The 21,250-nt window shown below is 38.0% G+C and overlaps 1 protein-coding gene and 1 pseudogene across 2 annotated transcripts in view; both read left to right on the forward strand.

Annotated features, from left to right (window-relative positions):
* B3GALT1 (beta-1,3-galactosyltransferase 1) overlaps positions 1-21,250 on the forward strand; it is a 600,672-nt gene that overhangs the window by 498,946 nt on the left and 80,476 nt on the right. The window lies entirely within an intron of this gene.
* LOC103007393 (coiled-coil domain-containing protein 117-like) lies at positions 88-953 on the forward strand (annotated as a pseudogene).

Consider the following 21,250-nt stretch of genomic DNA (forward strand, 5'->3'; position numbering starts at 1 on the left):
CGGAAGCAGCATATGTAAATTTAAAAAGGAGCACATTTATCAAACTTAGAAATACAGTGACAGGTTGAAGGTGTGTTGCTAGGAAGAATGCATTTCAAGGGGGCCGCGGGCGCAGCCCCCTCGTCTCCCCGGCCGCCACGGCGGCGCTCTGCTGGCTCTTCAGCGGCCTCCCCGCTGGGCGGCGGCTCGGACTTCCCGCAGCCGCCGCCGGCTTTCCTAGGCCGGGCCTTCCCCCTGGGGCCGGACGCGCCGGGCTGGCCCCGCAGTCGGGGCCCCAGGCAGCCCGGGATGGAGCGCGGCGCGCCGATGTGTTTCAGTTCACCGTAGAAAGAAACACAAGCGAGAGGAGGAGGAGGATTGTCCAGGAAGAAGGAAAAGGCCAACTGAAGCAGAGCTCTGTGCTGGTCCTAATGACTGGATTCTTTGTGCACCTCAGGATATAGAGGGTCGTGGAGTAAATCCGTGCACTAATGGCCTTTCTGCACCTGGCATGTTAGTTGTTATTTGTGAAGAGATGAATCAGACCCCAGGAGAACCACAGTGTGAAGTTGCGCGAAGGAGGCTTCAGGAAATTGAGGACAGAATAACTGATGAAGATGAAGTTGAAACTGAGAGAAATATTAACCGTCTTCCCAGCCTTGTCCTTCCTGATACCGTGAAGACAGGTTTGAAGAGGGAATTTGATGAAGTCTTTACAAAGAAAATGACTGAGTCCGTGAGCCGTCCTTCAAGGAGCTTGTGCTCTGGAAGCCTCTCCCTGAACTCCTTTCTGAGAAGCCAAAGCCGTCATCTAATGCTAAGAACTACACAGGAGAGAGCCAAACTAAGCCTGCAGTTGCTGGCACTGCCTTCCCTCAAAGAACTGAACTGTTCTTAGAACCTCGCAGACAGGGTTGCCTGTTTACAATAGTTTGGAGACAGCTGCTTGCACAGAAGAAGAGATGGAACTCTAGAAGCCAGTTTCTACGCTAAAGTTGTCAAATTTAGAAGGCTTATGTGTTCAGTCCTGAGCCTGCTTGTACAGTATAGGGACTTGAAAGTTTTGAAATGGGTGTAATATCTCCACCTGTGATTTGGGATGGGACTCTCATTTTGGGTAGCCGTTTCTTGAATTCAACTTTTTGCCGAGGAAACTTGTCTCAAGGGAAAAGCAGTTTTCTAGGGGGCTTATGAAAGGAATAAGGAGTACATTCTGCAAAGTCAAGTGTAGAAGCTATATGTGTAAGCATGACTTTTAAGTCATCTGTCACATTGTCTAAATCATTCAGATACTTGAGTTGAAAAAGATGCATTAAGAAAGTAGGATGCTCTCCTACTACGGGTACCCTGGCAGTCGAGCCAGACCTTCATCTGTAGATGTGAGCTCTGTTTACAGTGGTGACTATGTATCATTGGGGAGAAGGAGGAAGAAGGCAGTAGCTTAAGCCTATGCTGGGGAATTTAACAGAGGCTCTGAAACCTGTATATCAGCTGTCAATTCAGTGTAGCTATATTGATTAAATAGCCAGTAGCATTGTGGCTCCCCTCTTTGCCTCTGAAAATGCAACAAAAAATACAAAGAAAAGGTTTTTCCTTCGAGGCTTTTTTGCCCTGTGCTTCTGTTGCTCCTTGGTTTCCCTTCCATAATCGATAAGCCCAGCTATTCAGTAATGTTTACAGCTTAATTAACTTTGAGTGATAGTTTAAAAGATTGTGAGGTAAACCATGTGCGAATGGGCTCTGGGAGAAGCATCCCTCAGGTAATCCTGGGGCAGTGCTGTATCAGCTAAGCCCAGCATATAAATTCTGTAGTTAAAAAAAAAGTTGTGCCTGTATAAGTAAGTTGAGTTGTTTAATGTTAATTTAGAAAACAGTGACTGAATAATTAGCCGAGCACATATGGCCAAGTGACATTGAGATTTACTGAGATAGCCAACTTGCCTGTTGTTTCAACTATTGTGCAGTAAGCCTGAAAGTTAGTAGAGAATACCTTCCTGCTAGCAGGAAATCTTCATCTTGAGGACCTTACCCAGGCTCAAGGTGTCCTCTGAGGGTAACCAGGATTGAAGTTCTTTATTTCTCAGGAAGAGCTCTTCTGCGTGGCAAGGACTCGGTAGTACAAAGTAAAATGACAGTTCCTTTAGTGCTACAGAATATCCACTGTAACTTATTAAATGAGTGTAATATTAGCCCTTTTATCAGACAACGGGAGACTACCCCAGTTCCTTCTGTTTTGCTTTCCGGGTTTCTTTTGCCTTTGTAGGAATCAGACTCCTTGTGTAGAAAACATGGTTTGTGCCAAGCAGAGGTGACTTTAGGCGGCAGCTCCCAGGCAATTTTGAAACCCATGCTGAAGTCCCTCCCCTTGTTACAGATGGCATAGAAGTCACAAGTCTGTTAACTGGACTCTTTCTTCTCCTGCCTGTTGTTCCTGCTTTCTCTATTTCTGTCTGGATAGTCAGGAAAAGATTTGATGTTTAATATTTAAACAAAATAATGTCTGCACAGTAAAATTATTCAAACTTCAAACCAGTATTGAAACCAGTTGGAAACCAGCTAATAGTTTCTTAATCTCAGATCTAGAGATGAATGTAAACTGTATTCTGTTTAAATGTGCAAGTGTTTGATTCATGCAGTTTAAAAAACTCCTGCCCCTAGGTCCTTGTTAATGGGACCAACTTGTAAAGTTTGTAGCCTTAAAGAAATCTCCACTCTAAAATGTTTATTCTGCTACAGCTCAAAAGCATGAAGTGACTGCCTGGAATTTGGAGTTAATTCCAGTGGTCAGGTGAAGGAGAGGTGACAGCTTTCCAAAGAAGGACCCAAACACACTAACACTGTCTTCTATAGAGATTGTTGGGCAGGCCTGGGATCCAGGTCAGTGAACAGGAGGAAGGAAGAGCTCTGAAACAAGGCTCTGAAACCACGGGTATATGTAGGAGAGAACTAACAAGATTCTGTTAATTAAGAGCTAAGCAGAACTTGTTTCACGAATCCTTTTATCTGACATGATCATTACTTCTGCAGGAAACATGGATGCTCAATGCTCCTTTTTAAACTTTATCTTGCATATGTTTGTACAAAAATCGTCTTCTTCATCCTTGTGGTGCTTATTCACCTGAGATGTCTCCCCAGTCCCCATGCCTCTGCTTTGTTTTCCTTTTGTAGAGGAAGGCTTTTGCTTTTGCCGTAAGGTTTCCCTAGGGAATTAACAGGTCTTGTCATTTTGTACAGCTTTTGCCTCATGGATCAAGCAGTGGCTTACTATGCTAACATGTGAAAAGAAAAAATTATCTAAAGTAGCTGAGCTTTAATGAACAAATGTGTATTTTCTCTGAGTTTGATGAGGGTGTGTGTGGTTTTGTTTTGTTTTTTAAATTAATATGAAGAAAGTTCAGTCCAGTTCTCACAGATATTAATCAAGTAAAAATTGCTACTCATTCTTGAAAAGGTGCAAATGTAAAATTTTAAAAATAAGTGGAGTGGAAGCTAGAATCATGAGAAAAATGTTTACCAGCAGGTTCATTAATTATTTTGGATCTGGAACTTGGTTTTCTTTTTTAGTAGTAATAAGAATGGTGGAGTACTAGGAAAGTTACGGAAGATGCTGTTTTACTTTAAAATGAGAATCTGGTGTTTCTGTATTTTATTGTTTTCAATAAAATTTCTTAAGTGTTTTGGGAAAAAAAAGAATGCATTTCAAGTCAGTGGATTCATAACATTAACCTTTTCTCTGTGTATGTATTTATTTAATTTTACCCATTCTTATGGTGTTGTTTTGTGATACTGTAAATCAAGGTGTTTTTTCCATTGTCCACCAGATGTTTAAGGGGAAGTAGAAGCAACAGAAAGGAGAGGTGTTTGAAAGAGATCTTGTATGGTTACCCAAGGCAGTGAACCAGTACTTCATAGATTTGTAACGAGCCAAGGCAAGCGAAACCCCTGCTATTTCACAAGCATCCTTCTGGTTCCTTTTTCAGAGGTTCAAGTCTTTTCGAAGCAGTGAAGATCAACATCTGGAAATAAAGATAAGAAATTGATTCACCCACCTTCACAGGTTCAAAAGTCTCTGACTCCTACACATGCATTCAACCAAGACATTTAATCTACAGGTATTTAAGAATGGGGTCAGATCTCATGGTCCCTCATGTCTGTTAAATATACAAGTTCTAAACAGGCTGCCTCTTGTCCGTTGATGCCTCCCCACCCCAATGTCTAGCACATACTAGGTACACAATACATGTTAGTTGAATCAACTTGGAATTTTGAGGGAGTGAGGAAGTCCAGATTTGAAAGGAAAATTATTAGCATTTGTTGTTTGTAGATTTTCTGATGATGGCTATTCTAACTGGTGTGAGGCGATACCTCATTGTAGTTTTGATTTGCATTTCTCTAATTACTGATGTTGAGCAGCTGTACATGTGCTTCTTTGCCATCTGTATGTCATCTTTGGAGAAATCTCTATTTAGGTCTTCTGCCCATTTTCTTTTTTTTTTTTTTAATTTATTATTTATACAGCAGGTTCTTATTAATTAGTTATCTATTTTATACATATTAGTGTAATCCCAATCTCCCAATTCATCTCACTACCACCCCCCACTTCCAAATTTGGTGCCCATACATTTGTTCTCTACATCTGGGTCTCTCTTGGTTCATATGTACCATTTTTCTGAATTCCACATATATGCGTTAATATACAATATTTGTTTTTCTCTTTCTGACTTACTTCACTCTGTATGACAGTCTCTAGGACCATCCACGTCTCTACAAATAACCCAGTTTCATTCCTTTTTATGGCTGAGTAATATTCCATTGTATATATGTGCCACATCTTCTTTATCCATTTGTCTGTCGGTGGGCATTTAGGTTGCTTCCATAACCTTGCTATTGTAAATAGTGCTGCAATGAACATTGGGGTGCATGTGTCTCTTTGAATTACGGTTTTCTCTGGGTATATGCCCAGTAGTGGGATTGCTGGGTCATATGGTAATTCTATTTTTAGTTTTTTACGGAACCTCCATATTGTTCTCCATAGTGGCTGTATCAATTTACATTCCCACCAACAGTGCAAGAGGGTTCCCTTTTCTCCACACCCTCTCCAGCATTTGTTGTTTGTAGATTTTCTGATGATACCCATTCTAACTGGGGTGAGGTGATACCTCATTGTAGTTTTGATTTGCATTTCTCTAATAATTAGTGATGTTGAGCATCTTTTCATGTGCTTCGTGGCCGTCTGTATGTCTTCTTTGGAGAAATGTCTATTTAGGTCTTCTGCCCATTTTTGGATTGGGGTGTTTGTTTCTTTAATATTGAGCTGAATGAGCTATTTATATATTTTGAAGATTAATCCTTTGTCCGTTGATTCATTTGCAAATATTTTCTGCCATTCTGAGGGTTGTCTTTTCGTCTTGTTTATGGTTTCCTTTGCTGTGCAAAAGCTTTGAAGTTTCATTAGGTCCCATTTGTTTATTTTTGTGTTTATTTCCATTACTCTAGGAGATGGATCAAAAAAGATCTTGCTGTGATTTATGTCAAAGAGTGTTCTTCCTATGTTTTCCTCTAAGAGTTTTATAGTGTCCAGTCTTACATTTAGGTCTCTAATCCATTTTGAGTTTATTTTTGTGTATGGTATTAGGAAGTATTCTAATTTCATTCTTTTACATGTAGCTGTCCAGTTTTCCCAGCACGACTTATTGAAGAGACTGTCTTTTCTCCATTGTATATCTTTGCCTCCTTTGTCATAGATTAGTTGACCATAGGTGCGTGGGTTTATCTCTGGGCTTTCTATCTTGTTCCATTGATCTATGTTACTGTTTTTGTGCCAGTACCATATTGTCTTGATTACTGTAGCTTTGTAGTATAGTCTGAAGTCAGGGAGTCTGATTCCTCCAGCTCCGTTTTTTTCCCTCAAGACTGCTTTGGCTATTCGGGGTCTTTTGTGTCTCCGTTCAAATTTTAAGATGATTTGTTCTAGTTCCGAAAAAAATGCCATTGGTAATTTGATAGGGATTGCATTGAATCTGTAGATTGCTTTGGGTAGTATAGTCATTTTCACAATATTGATTCTTCCAATGCAAGAACATGGTATATCTCTCCATCTGTTGGTATCATCTTTAATTTCTTTCATCAGTGTCTTATACTTTTCTGCATACAGGTCTTTTGTCTCCCTAGGTAGGTTTATTCCTAGGTATTTTATTCTTTTTGTTGCAATGGTAAATGGGAGTGTTTCCATAATTTCTCTTTCAGATTTTTCATCATTGGTGTATAGGAATGCAAGAGATTTCTGTGCATTAATTTTGTATCCTGCAACTTTACCAAATTCACTGATTAGCTCTAGTAGTTTTCTGGTGGCAGTTTTAGGATTCTCTATGTATAGTATCATGTCATCTGCAAACAGTGACAGTTTTACTTCTTCTTTTCCAATTTGTATTCCTTTTATTTCCTTTTCTTCTCTGATTGCCGTGGCTAGGACTTCCAAAACTATGTTGAATGATAGTGGTGAGAGTGGACATCCTTGTCTCGTTCCTGATCTTAGAGGAAGTGCTTTCAGTTTTTCACCACTGAGAATGATGTTTGCTGTGGGCTTGTTGTATATGGCGTTTATTATGTTGAGGTAGGTTCCCTCTATGCCCACTTTCTGGAGAGTTTTTATCATAAATGTGTGTTGAATTTTGTCAAAAGATTTCTCTGCATCTATTGAGATGATCATATGGTTTTTATTCTTCAATTTGTTAATATGGTGTATCACATTGATTGATTTGCATATATTGAAGAATCCTTGCATCCCTGGGATAAATCCCACTTGATCGTGGTGTATGATCCTTTTAATGTGTTGTTGGATTCTGTTTGCTAGTATTTTGTTGAGGATTTTTGCATCTATATTCATTAGTGATATTGGTCTGTAATTTTCTTTTTTTGTAGTATCTTTGTCTGGTTTTCGTATCAGGGTGATGGTGGCCTCATAGAATGAGTTTGGGAGTTTTCCTTCCTCTGCAATTTTTTGGAAGAGTTTGAGAAGGATGGATGTTAGCTCTTCTCTAAATGTTTGATAGAATTCACCTGTGAAGCCATCTGGTCCTGGACTTTTGTTTGTTGGAAGATTTTTAATCACAGTTTCAATTTCATTACTTGTGATTGGTCTGTTCATATTTTCTGTTTCTTCCTGGTTCAGTCTTGGAAGGTTATACCTTTCTAAGAATCTGTCCATTTCGTCCAGGTTGTCCATTGTATTGGCATAGAGTTGCTTGTAGTAGTCTCTTATGATGCTTTGTATTTCTGCGGTGTCTGTTGTAACTTCTCCTTTTTCATATCTGATTTTATTGATTTGAGTCCTTTCCCTCTTTTTCTTGATGAGTCTGGCTAAGGGTTTATCAATTTTGTTTATCTTCTCAAAGAACCAGCTTTTAGTTTTATTGATCTTTACTAATGTGTTCTTTGTTTCTATTTCATTTATTTCCGCTCTGATCTTTATGATTTCTTTCCTTCTGCTAACTTTGGGTTTTGTTTGTTCTTCTTTCTCTAGTTTCTTTAGGTGTAAGGTTAGATTGTTTACTTGAGATTTTTCTTGTTTCTTTAGGTAGGCTTGTATAGCTATAAACTTCCCTGTTAAAACTGCTTTTGCTGCATCCCATAGGTTTTGGGTCATCGTGTTTTCATTGTCATTTGTCTCTAGGTATTTTTTGATTTCCTCTTTGATTTCTTCAGTGATCTCTTGGTTATTTAGTAACGTATTGTTTAGCCTCCATGTGTTTGTTTTTTTTACGTTTTTTTCCCTGTAATTCATTTCTAATCTGATAGCGTTGTGGTCAGAAAAGATGCTTGACTGTCACTATTTGCAGATGACATGATACTATACATAGAGAATCCTAAAGATGCTACCAGAAAACTCCTAGAGCTAATCAATGAATTTGGTAAAGTAGCAGGATACAAAATTAATGCACAGAAATCTCTTGCATTTCTATACACTAATGACGAAAAATCTGAAAGTGAAATTAAGAAAACACTCCCATTTACCATTGCAACAAAAAGAATAAAATATCTAGGAATAAACCTACCTAAGGAGACAAAAGACCTGTATGCAGAAAATTATAAGACACTGATGAAAGAAATTAAAGATGATACAAATAGATGGAGAGATATACCATGTTCCTGGATTGGAAGAATCAACATTGTGAAAATGTCTCTACTACCCAAAGCAATCTACAGATTCAATGCAATCCCTATCAAACTACCACTGGCATTTTTCACAGAACTAGAACAAAAAATTTCACAATTTGTATGGAAACACAAAAGACCCCGAATAGCCAAAGCAATCTTGAGAACGAAAAATGGAGCTGGGGGAATCAGGCTCCCTGACTTCAGACTATATTACAAAGCTTCAGTAATCAAGACAGTTTGGTATTGGCACAAAAACAGAAATATAGATCAATGGAACAGGATAGAAAGCCCAGAGATAAACCCACACACATATGGTCAACTTATCTTTGATAAAGGAGGCAAGCATATACAGTGGAGAAAAGACAGCCTCTTCAATAAGTGGTGCTGGGAAAATTGGACAGGAACATGTAAAAGTATGAAATTAGAACACTCCCTGACACCATGCACAAAAATAAACTCAAAATGGATTAAAGACCTAAGTGTAAGGGCAGACACTATCAAACTCTTAGAGGAAAACATAGGCAGAACACTCTATGACATACATCACAGCAAGATTCTTTTTGACCCAGCTCCCAGAGAAATGGAAATAAGAACACAAATAAACAAATGGGACCTAATGAAACTGAAAAGCTTTTGCACAGCAAAGGAAACCATAAACAAGACCAAAAGACAACCCTCAGAATGGGAGAAAATATTTGCAAATGAAGCAACTGACAAAGGATTAATCTCCAAGATTTACAAGCAGCTCATGCAGCTCAATAACAAAAAAACGAACAACCCAATCCAAAAATGGGCAGAAGATCTAAATAGACATTTCTCCAAAGAAGATATACAGATGGCCTACAGACACATGAAAGAATGCTCAACATCATTAATCATTAGAGAAATGCAAATCAAAACTACAATGAGATATCATCTCACACCGGTCAGAATGGCCATCATCAAAAAATCTAGAAACAATAAATGCTGGAGAGGGTGTGGAGGAAAGGGAACACTCTTGCACTGTTGGTGGGAATGTAAATTGATACAGCCACTATGGAGAACAGTATGGAGGTTCCTTAAAAAACTACAAATAGAACTACCATACGACCCAGCAATCCCACTACTGGGCATATACCCTGAGAAAACCATAGGTCAAAAAGAGTCATGTACCAAAATGTTCATTGCAGCTCTGTTTACAATAGCCAGGACATGGAAGCAACCTAAATGTCCATCGACAGATGAATGGATAAAGAAGATGTGGCACATATATACAATGGAATATTACTCAGCCATAAAAAGAAATGAAATGGAGGTATTTGTAATGAGGTGGATGGAGTTAGAGTCTGTCATACAGAGTGAAGTAAGTCAGAAAGAGAAAAACAAATACAGTATGCTAACACATATATATGGAATCTAAGGGAAAAAAAAAAAAAAAGGCCATGAAGAACCTAGTGGCAAGACGGGAATAAAGACACAGACCTACTAGAGAATGGACTTGAGGATATGGGGAGGGGGTGGGGTGAGATGTGACAGGGTAAGAGAGTGTCATGGACATATATACACTACCAAATGTAAAATAGATAGCTAGTGGGAAGCAGCCGCATAGCACAGGGAGATCAGCTCGGTGCTTTGTGACCACCTAGAGGGGTGGGATGGGGAGGGTGGGAGGGAGGGAGATGCAGGAGGGAAGAGAAATGGGAACATATTGTATATGTATAACAGATTCACTTTGTTATAAAGCAGATGCTAACACACTATTGTAAGGCAATTATACTTCAATAAAGATGTTTGAAGAAAAAAAAAAAAAAAAAGAAAAGATGCTTGATATGATTTCAATTTTCTTAAATTTACTGAGGCTTGATTTGTGACCCAAGATGTGATCTATCCTGGAGAATGTTCCATGCGCGCTTGAGAAGAAAGTGTAATGTGCTGTTTTTGGATGGAATGTCCTATAAATATCAATTAAATCTATCTGGTCTATTGTGTCATTTAGAGCTTCTGTTTCCTTATTAATTTTCTGTTTGGATGATCTGTCCATTGGTGGAAGTGAGGTGTTAAAGTCCCCCACTATTATTGTGTTGCTGTCGATTTCCTCTTTTATAGCTGTTAGCAGTTGCCTTATGTATTGAGGTGCTCCCATGTTGGGTGCATATATATTTATAATTGTTATATCTTCTTCTTGGATTGATCCCTTGATCATTATGTAGTGTCCTTCCTTGTCTCTTGTAACATGCTTTATTTTAAAGTCTATTTTATCTGGTATGAGTATTGCTACTCCAGCTTTCTTTTGATTTCCATTTGCATGGAATATCTTTTTCCATCCCCTCACTTTCAGTCTATATGTGTCCCTAGGTCTGAAGTGGGTCTGTTGCAGACAGCATATGTGCAGGCTTGTTTTTGTATCTATTCAGCGAGCCTGTGTCTTTCAGTTGGAGCATTTAATCCATTCACATTTAAGGTAATTATCAATATGTATGTTCCTATTACCACTTTCTTAATTGTTTTGGGTTTGTTTTTTAGTTCCTTTTCTTCTCTTGTATTTCCCTGTTAGAGAAATTCCTTTAGCATTTCTTGTAGAGCTGGTTTGGTGGTGCTGAATTCTCCTATCTTTTGCTTGTCTGTAGTGCTTTTGATTTCTCTGTCGAATCTGAATGAGATCCTTGCCGGGTAGAGTAATCTTGGTTGTAGGATCTTCCCTTTCATCACTTTAAATATATCATGCCACTCCCTTCTAGCTTGTAGAGTTTCTGCTGAGAAATCAGCTGTTAACCTTATGGGAGCTCCCTTGTATGTTATTTGTCGTTTTTCCCTTGTTGCTTTCAATAATTTTTCCTTTTCTTTAATTTTTGCCTATTTGATTACTGTGTGTCTCGGGGTGTTTCTCCTTGAGTTTATCCTGCCTGGGACTCTCTGCGCTTCCTGTACTTGGGTGGCTATTTCCTTTCCCATGTTAGGAAAGTTTTCGACTATAATCTCTTCAAATATTTTCTCTGGTCCTTTCTCTCTCTCTTCTCCTTCTGGGACCCCTGTAATGCGAATGTGGTTGCGTTTAACGTTGTCCCAGAGGTCTCTTGGGCTGTCTTCATTTCTTTTCATTCTTTTTTCTTTATTCTGTTCCACGGCAGTGAATTCCATCATTCTGTCTTCCAGTCACTTATCTGTTCTTCTGCCTCAGTTATTCTGCTATTGATTCCTTCTAGTGTAGTTTTAGTTTCAGTTATTGTATTGTTCATCTCTGTTTGTTTGTTCTTTAATTCTTCTAGGTCTTTGTTAAACATTTCTTGCATCTTCTCGATCTTTGCCTCCATTCTTTTTCCAAGGTCCTGGATCATCTTCACTATCATTATTCTGAATTCTTTTTCTGGAAGGTTGCCTATCTCCACTTCATTTAATTGTTTATCTGGGGTTTTTATCTTGTTCCTTCATCTGGTACATAGCCCTCTGCCTTTTCATCTTGTCTATCTTTCTGTGAATGTGGTTTTTGTTCCACAGGCTACAGGATTGTAGTTCTTCTTGCTTCTGCTTTCTGCTCTCTGGTGGAAGAGGCTAAGAGGCTTGTGCAAGTTTTCTGATGGGAGGGACTGGTGGTGGGTAGAGCTGGGTGTTGTTCTGGTGGGCAGAGCTCAGTAAAACTTTAATCCTCTTGACTGCTGATGGGTGGGGCTGGGTTCCCTCCCTGTTGGTTGTTTGGCCTGAGGCAACCCAGCACTGGAGCCTGCAGGCCTTTTATGGGGCTAATGGTGGACTCTGGGAGGGCTCACACCAAGGAGTACTTCCCAGAACTTTTGCTGACAGTGTTCTTGTCCTCACGGTGAGCCACAGCCACCCCCCGCCTCTGCAGGAGCCCCTCCAACACTAGCAGGTAGGTCTGGTTCAGTCTCCTATGGGGTCACTGTTCCTTCTCCCGGGTCCCGATGCACACACTACTTTGTGTGTGCCCTCCAAGAGTGGAGTCTCTGTTTCCCCCAGTCCTGTCAAAGTCCTGCAATCAAATCCCATTAGCCTTCAACGTCTGATTCTCTAGGAATTCCTCCTCCTGTTGCTGGACCCCCAGGTTGGGAAGCCTGACGTGGGGCTCAGAACCTTCACTCCAGTTTGTTGACTTCTGTGGTATAAGTGTTCTCCAGTTTGTGAGTAACCCACCCAGCAGTTATGGGATTTGATTTTATTGTGTGCGCCCCTCCTACCATCTCATTGTGGCTTCTCCTTTGTCTTTCGATGTGGAGTATCTTTTTTGATGAATTCCAGTGTCTTCCTGTCGATGATTGTTCAGCAGTTAGTTGTGATTCCAGTGCTCTCGCAAGAGGGAGTGCATGCACGTCCTTCTACTCTGCCATCTTGAGCCAATCTCAGCGGTGCGAGGGCTTCTGTCGTTGTGGCACATGGGCTCAGTAGTTGTGGCTCGCAGGCTCTAGAGCGCAGGCTCAGTAGTTGTGGCGCACAGGCTTAGTTGCTCTGCAGCACGTGGGATCTTCCTGGACCAGGGCTCGAACCCGTGTCCTCTGCTCTAGCAGGTGGATTCTTAACCACTGTGCCACCAGGGAAACCCCAAAATGGTTTATTTTTATTCTCTACAGTTCTTAGCATAATAACATGTCACTTGATGTTTAATTGAAATGAAAATTATGATTTAAAATATTTTCATGTAAATCCATTAAAACAGTATCAATAGGTGAAATTCACGTTACTAGATCATGAATATGGCATTTCAGATGAGAACAATTCCTTCTTCCACTCCATTCCTTTGTAGTTGCAATTATCTTTTGAGAGGAAATGTACCATCCCTTTGACAATGCTGAGATTACAACTTCAGAAATTTCCAAAGAAATGAAAATGGATCTTTTTCCTCTGGAGCAGGCCACTTCTTCTGCCTCTCAGGTCAGTCGAATGCCCTAGGAGTCTTAAGACATTTTTAAAGAAAGAAATGGCTTTGCGAATATAAAGGAAGTCTGAACTGAAAAAAACCTAATGAAGAGGTAAAATTTAGTAAGACAGCTATTTCTTGCTAAATGATTTATGTGCTGATTGGGCTGATGCCCCTTCACCTGTAGAGTGTGGGATGTGTTCAGGCTCCTTTGTGAAGAATGAACTCCACCACATTTTCCCTGAGAGGCAAGAGAGAAACTTAGGTTGAGCATTTGGTGTGAAGGATTTCAGAAGCGGCTCAATTTAGCTAACTTAAGGTTGAAATAGTGAGAAAACCAGTAAGATCCCAAAGGCAAAATTCTTTCTTCTGTAAAAACTCATCTTTTGCCCCCAAAATGCTTGCTTTCTAGTACAAAAGGAACTCTTGGTGCTGTGATTTTAAATCAGTTGCTATCATTCTTGCCCAGAGGGCAAGAATAAAACTGAAACTCATCAGCCATGTAGTAAAATTACATGTTAATAAAATGCATTTTTTCTTCATAGAAAGTACTACTATATATTCTATAAGTGATCTCTAGGTTTCGTAATGATTATTCTGCATTTATGGTTAAAACCATTAAAAACAACGAACACTTATCAAGTACCTAGGATGTATACAGAATACTAGGTATTATGAAAATATCATAAGTGGATAACCCTACAGACTCTTGTCTTGAAATATAAAATAAATGCTGAAAATATTCATGAAAGTAAAGATTGGGGAAACTAATATTTTCTTTCTACTTTTGGTTGCCTTTTTCTATTATTAGTGATAGGAAGGGCATAAAGGAACAACTTTGGTTTAATAAGCTTATCAATAAAAAAGTAAGTAAACATTTTGTAATGTACATAACAGCTCCATGTTTTAAACAAAGTAGACAGCATCTGTTGAGACAAGAGAGAAGACAAATTATGGTCTGTTCTTCCTTCTCAATAGTCTATGTCCAAAAGAGGCATTTTGAGAACTCTAGTAAACTATTCAGGTATGAAAATAGAAGCTAGTGTATTTCTGTTAAAGGAAAAAATAAAGAAAAGAAAGAAAGGCTTTTGATCACTGGATTCATCTCTAGCCCCTAAAGAAAGTTACTAAACAGTCTTAAGAGAAACAAAGGAAAATATGAGCTGCAAGCACATCCTTGAAGACAAAGTCCTGATGAGTTTTCATACAAGACCAAAGGTTTGGGATAGAACGCAGCCAAGAGTTATTTACATGGAAGTAGAAGAGTTGCTTTTGAAATGAAATCACTCTAGCTTAAAAGTTATAGAAAATAAAAGACTCAATTTTTAAGTGTTATGGGAAGAGATACCTTGCATTTATACATACTATTACCTCAGTTTTCAACAGCAAGACTTGTTGCAATGGAAAAGTTTCCTTTTTTAGGTGCAAGAGCTCCAAATAGCACTGTAGTCTACATTAAATGTCCAGTGCTCCTTTCCTTCACAAAACTCCTCTGGTTTATTTAAGTCACTGAATTCCAAATAATCTTCATTGGGGTACCAGAATTAGTCCCCATTATTATATTCATAAATTAATCCTAAATAGATTATAATACTTCAAAGTTGGCTTCTCATTTTCCCTTTTAATTCTATAGTATAGTTTATACTTTTCACTAGAGTTATTAATAATATTAAAATATTGGGTAGCAATTGCCTGCACAGCTGAGGAGGAAGTGCATACCCAGGCATAGGCATGCAGATGCATAGTGAAACCCAAAGACATGATTGGGTTAGTCTCAGAAATAATCCTACCCTGTTATTGTTTTATAAAGGTCTAAATTAGGTTGGCATAAATACAAAAAAAAGCATTCATTTTTATTTATGTGTCTTGAATATGCTTTTATAAATATGTTAAATGAACATATTTTGAGAGTTTAATGTATTTTATAATTCTATTCCTAGATAAACATACTTTTGAAAAAAAAAGAAAAATAATTATTCCTTGATTCATTCCGAATTAGCTAAAGGGCCCAAAACATAACAAAGCAAATAATGAATGCAAATAAGGAAAGACTCCACATATTGCTTTCCTTCAGCCCCAGATTTATTAGAACATGAATATATGAAAATAAGTAATGGCTTTCTACACAGATCTTGATCCATGCTGGTGGACTGACTGCTTGGATGTCCCCAAGGGAAGCCTTGGTAGTCTGAGCTTTACAAAGACCAGAAAAAGCAAGTAGGGATATTATAGTTGTTTGGGCTGTCTCTTTGGATACTTGCTAACTTGCCAGGTTAAGGAGAAAAAGAGCAATTCACTTAAACGTGGCCTTAATTAGGTAAATTTCATTTAAAGTATCTTTTCAAAGATACTTTTTTTTGTGTGAGAGAAGTTTATTAATCTTTATGGCTCTAACAAGGAAGGTATTTGTTAAATACATGAAGACACTTGTAGACACTGTAGTAACATATTCACTCCATGTTTTCCAGAAACCAAAATCTTTATTCTGAATAGTAGGATTGGGTTTCTTTGCATCTGGCTGGAGGTGTTTTGTTTTGTTTTGTTTTGTTTTCCTTAAATGAAATCGTCATCATGGTCTGAAAATTGGTGGGCAAAAGACCTCCCCACTCAGGATTTACGACGTTACCCTCTGATGAAAGCCTACTAACTTGCGTGGCATATCCACTCTAGGTTAGAGGATATGGAATGATGGTACAATTACAAATTCCACTCATAGGAAAGGCAATTATTTTGATGACAGGAACACATTTATTCTCAAAGATATCAGAACATAAATTAAAATGTTAGATACTCAAGCTGACACCTGGAAAAATAAAGGTTTTTCCCAGTGTGTATGGTAGATATTTGCCTCTGATAAATTCATAAAATGCATCTTTTTCTTAGTGTTGTCACCAGCAACTCTCCCAGACACCTAAAATTTCCCTGCTTTTAAAATGCACTTAAGGTTACCTGAAGTATATGAGAGACATTTGGAAATTGCAAGGTTTGGAAGCAGTTGATAGTGATTGTGGGGAGATTCTAACAATAGCCAAGGTGCCTTTGGATCCTGTTTGCTTTTACTAATGCCTTGATCATAAATTAGAGTCTTGTTACATTTGCTATTCCATTTAGGAAATTGTTGCTTAACAGGACCCTAGTCAGCTTAGAAAGGTAATATACTTCCAGAATTACCTAATTTTCTCACCTTGGAAGGATTAGCTAATATAAGAACTTTTTCTGTTGAATCTATCTTTAAAGAGCTAGGTGGCAGTAGAAAAAAAATTGTATTTGGAATTGCACTGAATTAGTTGGATTCTCCTGAGGGTACCTGCTGCCTGTGGATAGGCAGTTTAGCAGCTCTGGGAATCCCAGGCCAGCCCCAGTAGAGGCAAAAAAAGCCTCTGAGCTCCGAGACCTTGTAGACTGTCACTTTAGCCTGCACAAATCCTGGAGAGTACAGATGTGATATACTTCAAGAAATAAGCCTCGATCGAGACCCCAGCCCCTGCAGGTGCCTTCCGCTCTCCTCCAAGACTAAGTAAGAAAGAATAGAATCGGTTGCTGAATTTCCTAAATCTCAGTGCCTTCTTTTTTCTCTGTTTTGAATTTTAATTTTCATCTTTTAAAACGTTATATGCAGTAAGATTCACTCTCTGGCACATATTTTTATGAGTTTTGACAAATGCAGAGTCATATAACCACCACCATGATTAAGATACAGAATAGTTCCGTCCTTCTACCCCCATTATGCTACCCCTTTGTAGTTGAGCTCACTCCCCATCCTTAACAGAGAACAGAATTATTCTCTATAGTTTTGACATTTCCGGAATATTGCATGAGTGGAATCATACAGTATACAGCCTTTGAGTCTGTCTTCTTTTGCTTACCATAATGCATTTGAGGTTCATTCAAATGCAGTATATATGATAGATAGACAGACAGATAGATAGATGTTCTTGCATGTATCAATAGTTTATTCCTTTTTATTGCTGAGTAGTATTCCACTATATGGATGTACCACAGTTCGTCTATTCCTCAGCTGAGGGACATTGGGTTGTTGCCAGATTTGGGCAAATATGAACAATACATTCAGGGTTTTGTGTGAACATGGATTTTCATTTCATCTGAAATACCTAGGAGTAGAATTTCAGGGTCATATGACAAGTATATGTTTAACTTTGTGGGAAACTGCTAAACTGTTTTGCAGAATGGCTGTACGATTTGGCATTTATACCAGCAATTCATGAAAGTTCCACTTGATCTACATCCTCCTTTGCATATGGTATTGTCAGCCTTTTTTTTTTTTTTTCTTTTTGCTTGTTGGTTTAGTTTAGTTTTTATTTTAGCCATTCTAATAGGGATACAATGATATGTCATGGTGGGTTTAATTTGCATTTCCCTAAAGACTAATGAGATTGTGTATTTTTTCATGTACTTATTTTCCATTTGTATATCCTCTTTGGCCAAATGTCCATTCAAATCTTTTGTTCATTTTTAATTGAGTTGTTTATTGTTGAGTTTTGAGAGTTCTTTAGATATTCTGGGTATCAGTTGTTTGTCAGGTTTGTGGTTTGGAGATATTTTCTCCCCATGTATGGCTGGTCTTTTCATCCTCTTAGTGTCTTTCTCAGAGCAAAAATTTTATCTTGATAAAATCCAATTTATCAGTTTTTGTCTTTCATTGATCATGCTATTAGTACTAAATCTAAGAAATCTTTACCTAACCCAAGGTCACAAAGATTTTCTCTTGCGTTTTAGACTAAAAAGTGTATCGTTTTTTATATCAGTGCCCCTTTTAATTAGGCCATTAAGTACTCTGTGAATTCTGAGTGTTGTAAATGGACATAGAAAATTTAAGATGTCAGAGAAATTTTTAAATGCCCAATTAGATTTTTAGCTCCTTGAGTCAAAGGCTACATCTCCCAGTGACATCACTGTGCCTCACCCTAGCCCCATCCTTGTCAGCAGCTAGGTATCCAATAAACACTTATTAAGAACTGATAAATCCTCTTGGAGAAGCAAACCTATTATTTCAACATTGTGTAGTACAAGAAGGATAGGCTTTCAATCAGTTCTAAGTTCAAATCATAGGCCCATGCCTTTCTGGCTCTATGATCTTGGGAAAGAATTTTACTTTAGTTCTTTGTGATGAGTTTTCTGACTTAAAAATATGGACTAATAATACATTACAAGGTCTTTGTGAGAATTAAGTGTGGTAACATGTGAAAGTGTCTTCGTAGTGCCTGGCATATACTGGAAACTCCATAAAGAGTTATTTTCTCCCTTTTTTCTTTTTCCATCCAGTCCTAAATATGTCTATGTTTACAGTCAAATAGCTCCTGTTCTGAATAACTGAAATCTCCAACATGCTATGAATCAATATACTCCACATCTGCAGTTTGAATATATTCTTTCATGTACACATGAATTTTTAGCAAAGATGACTAAGATGGTTCCACGTGGCCGTTTTCAACAGGTTTTCTTCTTAGAATAACTCTTTTTTTTTTTAATTTTTTTTTAAGGAATTCCTTTATTTTTATTATTTATTTATTTATTTATTTATTTTTGTCTGTGTTGGGTCTTCATTTCTGTGCAAGGGCCTTCTCTAGTTGTGGCAAGCAGGGGCCACTCTTCATCGCGGAGCGCGGGCCTCTCACTATGGCGGCCTCTCTTGTTGCAGAGCACAAGCTCCAGACGCGCAGGCTCAGTAGTTGTGGCTCACGGGCCTAGTTGCTCCGCGGCATGTGGGATCTTCCCAGACCAGGGCTCGAACCCGTGTCCCCTGCATTGGCAGGCAGATTCTCAACCACTGTGCCACCAGGGAAGCCCAGAATAACTCTTTTACTGTACACAAGTAGAGGGAATGAAAAGGGGCCAGGTTAAAATGGGGAGTAGTCAGAAGGAAAACCCAGGAGTGTAGCATTCATGGGAGAGTCCCCATCTCACTCATGTTTGGAATTTGGCTGGGCAGTTTTAATCAGCACCTGGCAATCAATAAGTTAACTAATAATTAAATACAAATGGGAGAAAAATGGTTCTGCTTAGGATTTGCTTATCAGATCATTACCAATAACTTAGTGCATGTAAGTTATGCTACCTTTTATTAATATCTCAACTCTTTATTAAACTAAAAGGATTTTTCTATGTAAAATAGCTCGTTAGTGGATGACTGAGGGGATCAAAAAGGCTAGCATAGTTTCTAGTCCCAGATATTAGGTTGGTAAACTGGATAATCAGAATCATTTTGCTTGATTGACAGGCTACAAAGTAAGCCCCCAGATTAGTTAGTTTAAAAGCACAGACCAATGCAATATCTTTAGGTGCTCTTGAAATTGGTTATTTTGAGAATTGACCTGAAAAGAAAATCATGATGATATTTTGTCTAATAATAGTGCTATGCATTAAGCATTTGCTCAGTGCCAGGAAATGTCATTGAAGCTTTTTGTACATTATCTCATTTAATTATTATAACAACCCTGTGAAGTGGCTGTTATTATTTTATGAATAAGGAAATTGCAGGCTGAGGTTAAATATCTGCCCTAGGTCACACTACTAATAAATGACTAACTCAGAATTTGAACTCAAGTCTGTGTAACTGGAAAGCCCTCTTGTTAACTGCTATCCATTATCACCGTGGATGTATGGATAGAAATGCTCTCTAAGGCATAGAATCTCAATTTTGAAGACCCAGTGAATCAGTAATGTACCTAACTTTTAGATACGGAGCACAAGCCCTTTTGATTAGGTGCATATGTATTTCCATTTGCAATTACAAGATTAAAGGTCACTCTAGTTTTATGTTTCCTTATTAATATCCTAAACATTTTAGCACTTACAAATGCATATCATACCAAGTATGTTACTCTTCTCAAGCTCATCTAAACATATTCAGTGTTACTGATTAAATTTTATTGATACCTGTCAAGAGGTAATTATCATTTAATAGAGCTGTCCAAATGTTTCCTAATTTCCTAAATGCAGAATTTCCCCAGCCAAAAGAAAACATTCCCTTAACCCCTTAGGCAGAGAAAATCTGGAGCCTCTACTGTCACTTTTAGCAAAAATTCCTCTGAGTTTCTTAGTGAAAGGACAATATCCTATTCACTGTGGTATAGTGCATTGATTTAAGGAGAGAATCAATTAATGTTTGTTGTGTTGAGGTATGAATGAATGAATGAGTGAATGAATGCGGCAGTTGGCAAATTTTAACTCAATAAATATTTTTAGGATGAACAAATCAATTAATGAATTCATCTATTTACAAATTTTAGCTCATAGAGCAATAGCTTTGCCCACTTAGAATGAATTTTAGAACAAGATAATTTAGAAACAACTTTTGATACTATATATATTATGTTTGAAGGTATAAACACAAATATATAATATTTACATATATATATTTATGGTACATATGTATATTTTTAAGGAAAACATTAGTATCAAATTTACCTTGCCCTAATTTACTATGCATTTTCATGATATTAAATTTATAGCTCATGGATATGTCTCCATGACTGGCACTTTAAAATGGTTTACTATAAACTAGATCAGCTCTGCAAAGAACTGCATAAAAGATTCATGAAATAATAGAACTCACAAGCAGCAGACATATGTTAGGTTTGGGGCCTTATATAGGCCAAATGATAAGTGAAAAATAGAAGGAGGAAGAAATTATCTGCAGAAAAGCAAGACATTGCCTATATGGTAGCAGTCGGACTCTCCAATTCTACATGAACTTCCCTAAGTGAAAGTTACAAAATTCAGTGAGCACAAAGTTCTAGACTCCTTTGGCAGATTTCTCGCTCCACATAGGCTGCTAAACTACTGTACCTCAGGATTTCTGGAAAGAATTTCAAAGGCAGTGGGAACCACATCCAATCATATACATTTTTTTGATTTTTCATCACTCTTTTGCATACTTATTAGCTGATTCCAAAGTAAAACAACTTGGGGGAAACCATAACCAAGTCCAAGTGGTCATTTATTCTTGCCAATCTACTAATCTGGAGGAGACTTATTCTTCTGACCTAAAAAGGTCCAAACCCACTCCTGGAAGTATGGTTAATCAGCTTATTGAAAGGTTAAACTGATAGCTAGCTATTCTGAATACTCAATTTAAAGATCCATGCTTCAGATTGAAATTGAAATGGTGTCCCATTTTTTCAACTATTGAAAGACTATTGTTTATGCCTCGACTTACAGGACATTTTTTCATAACTTCGTGTTCATTTGTTTATCTGTTGAACCATCATGTGGCTATTAAGCAGGTGATAATAAAATCACTGAAAA

Source organism: Balaenoptera acutorostrata, chromosome 8 (assembly GCF_949987535.1).
Source record: "Balaenoptera acutorostrata chromosome 8, mBalAcu1.1, whole genome shotgun sequence".
NCBI classification, from domain to species: domain Eukaryota; kingdom Metazoa; phylum Chordata; class Mammalia; order Artiodactyla; family Balaenopteridae; genus Balaenoptera; species Balaenoptera acutorostrata.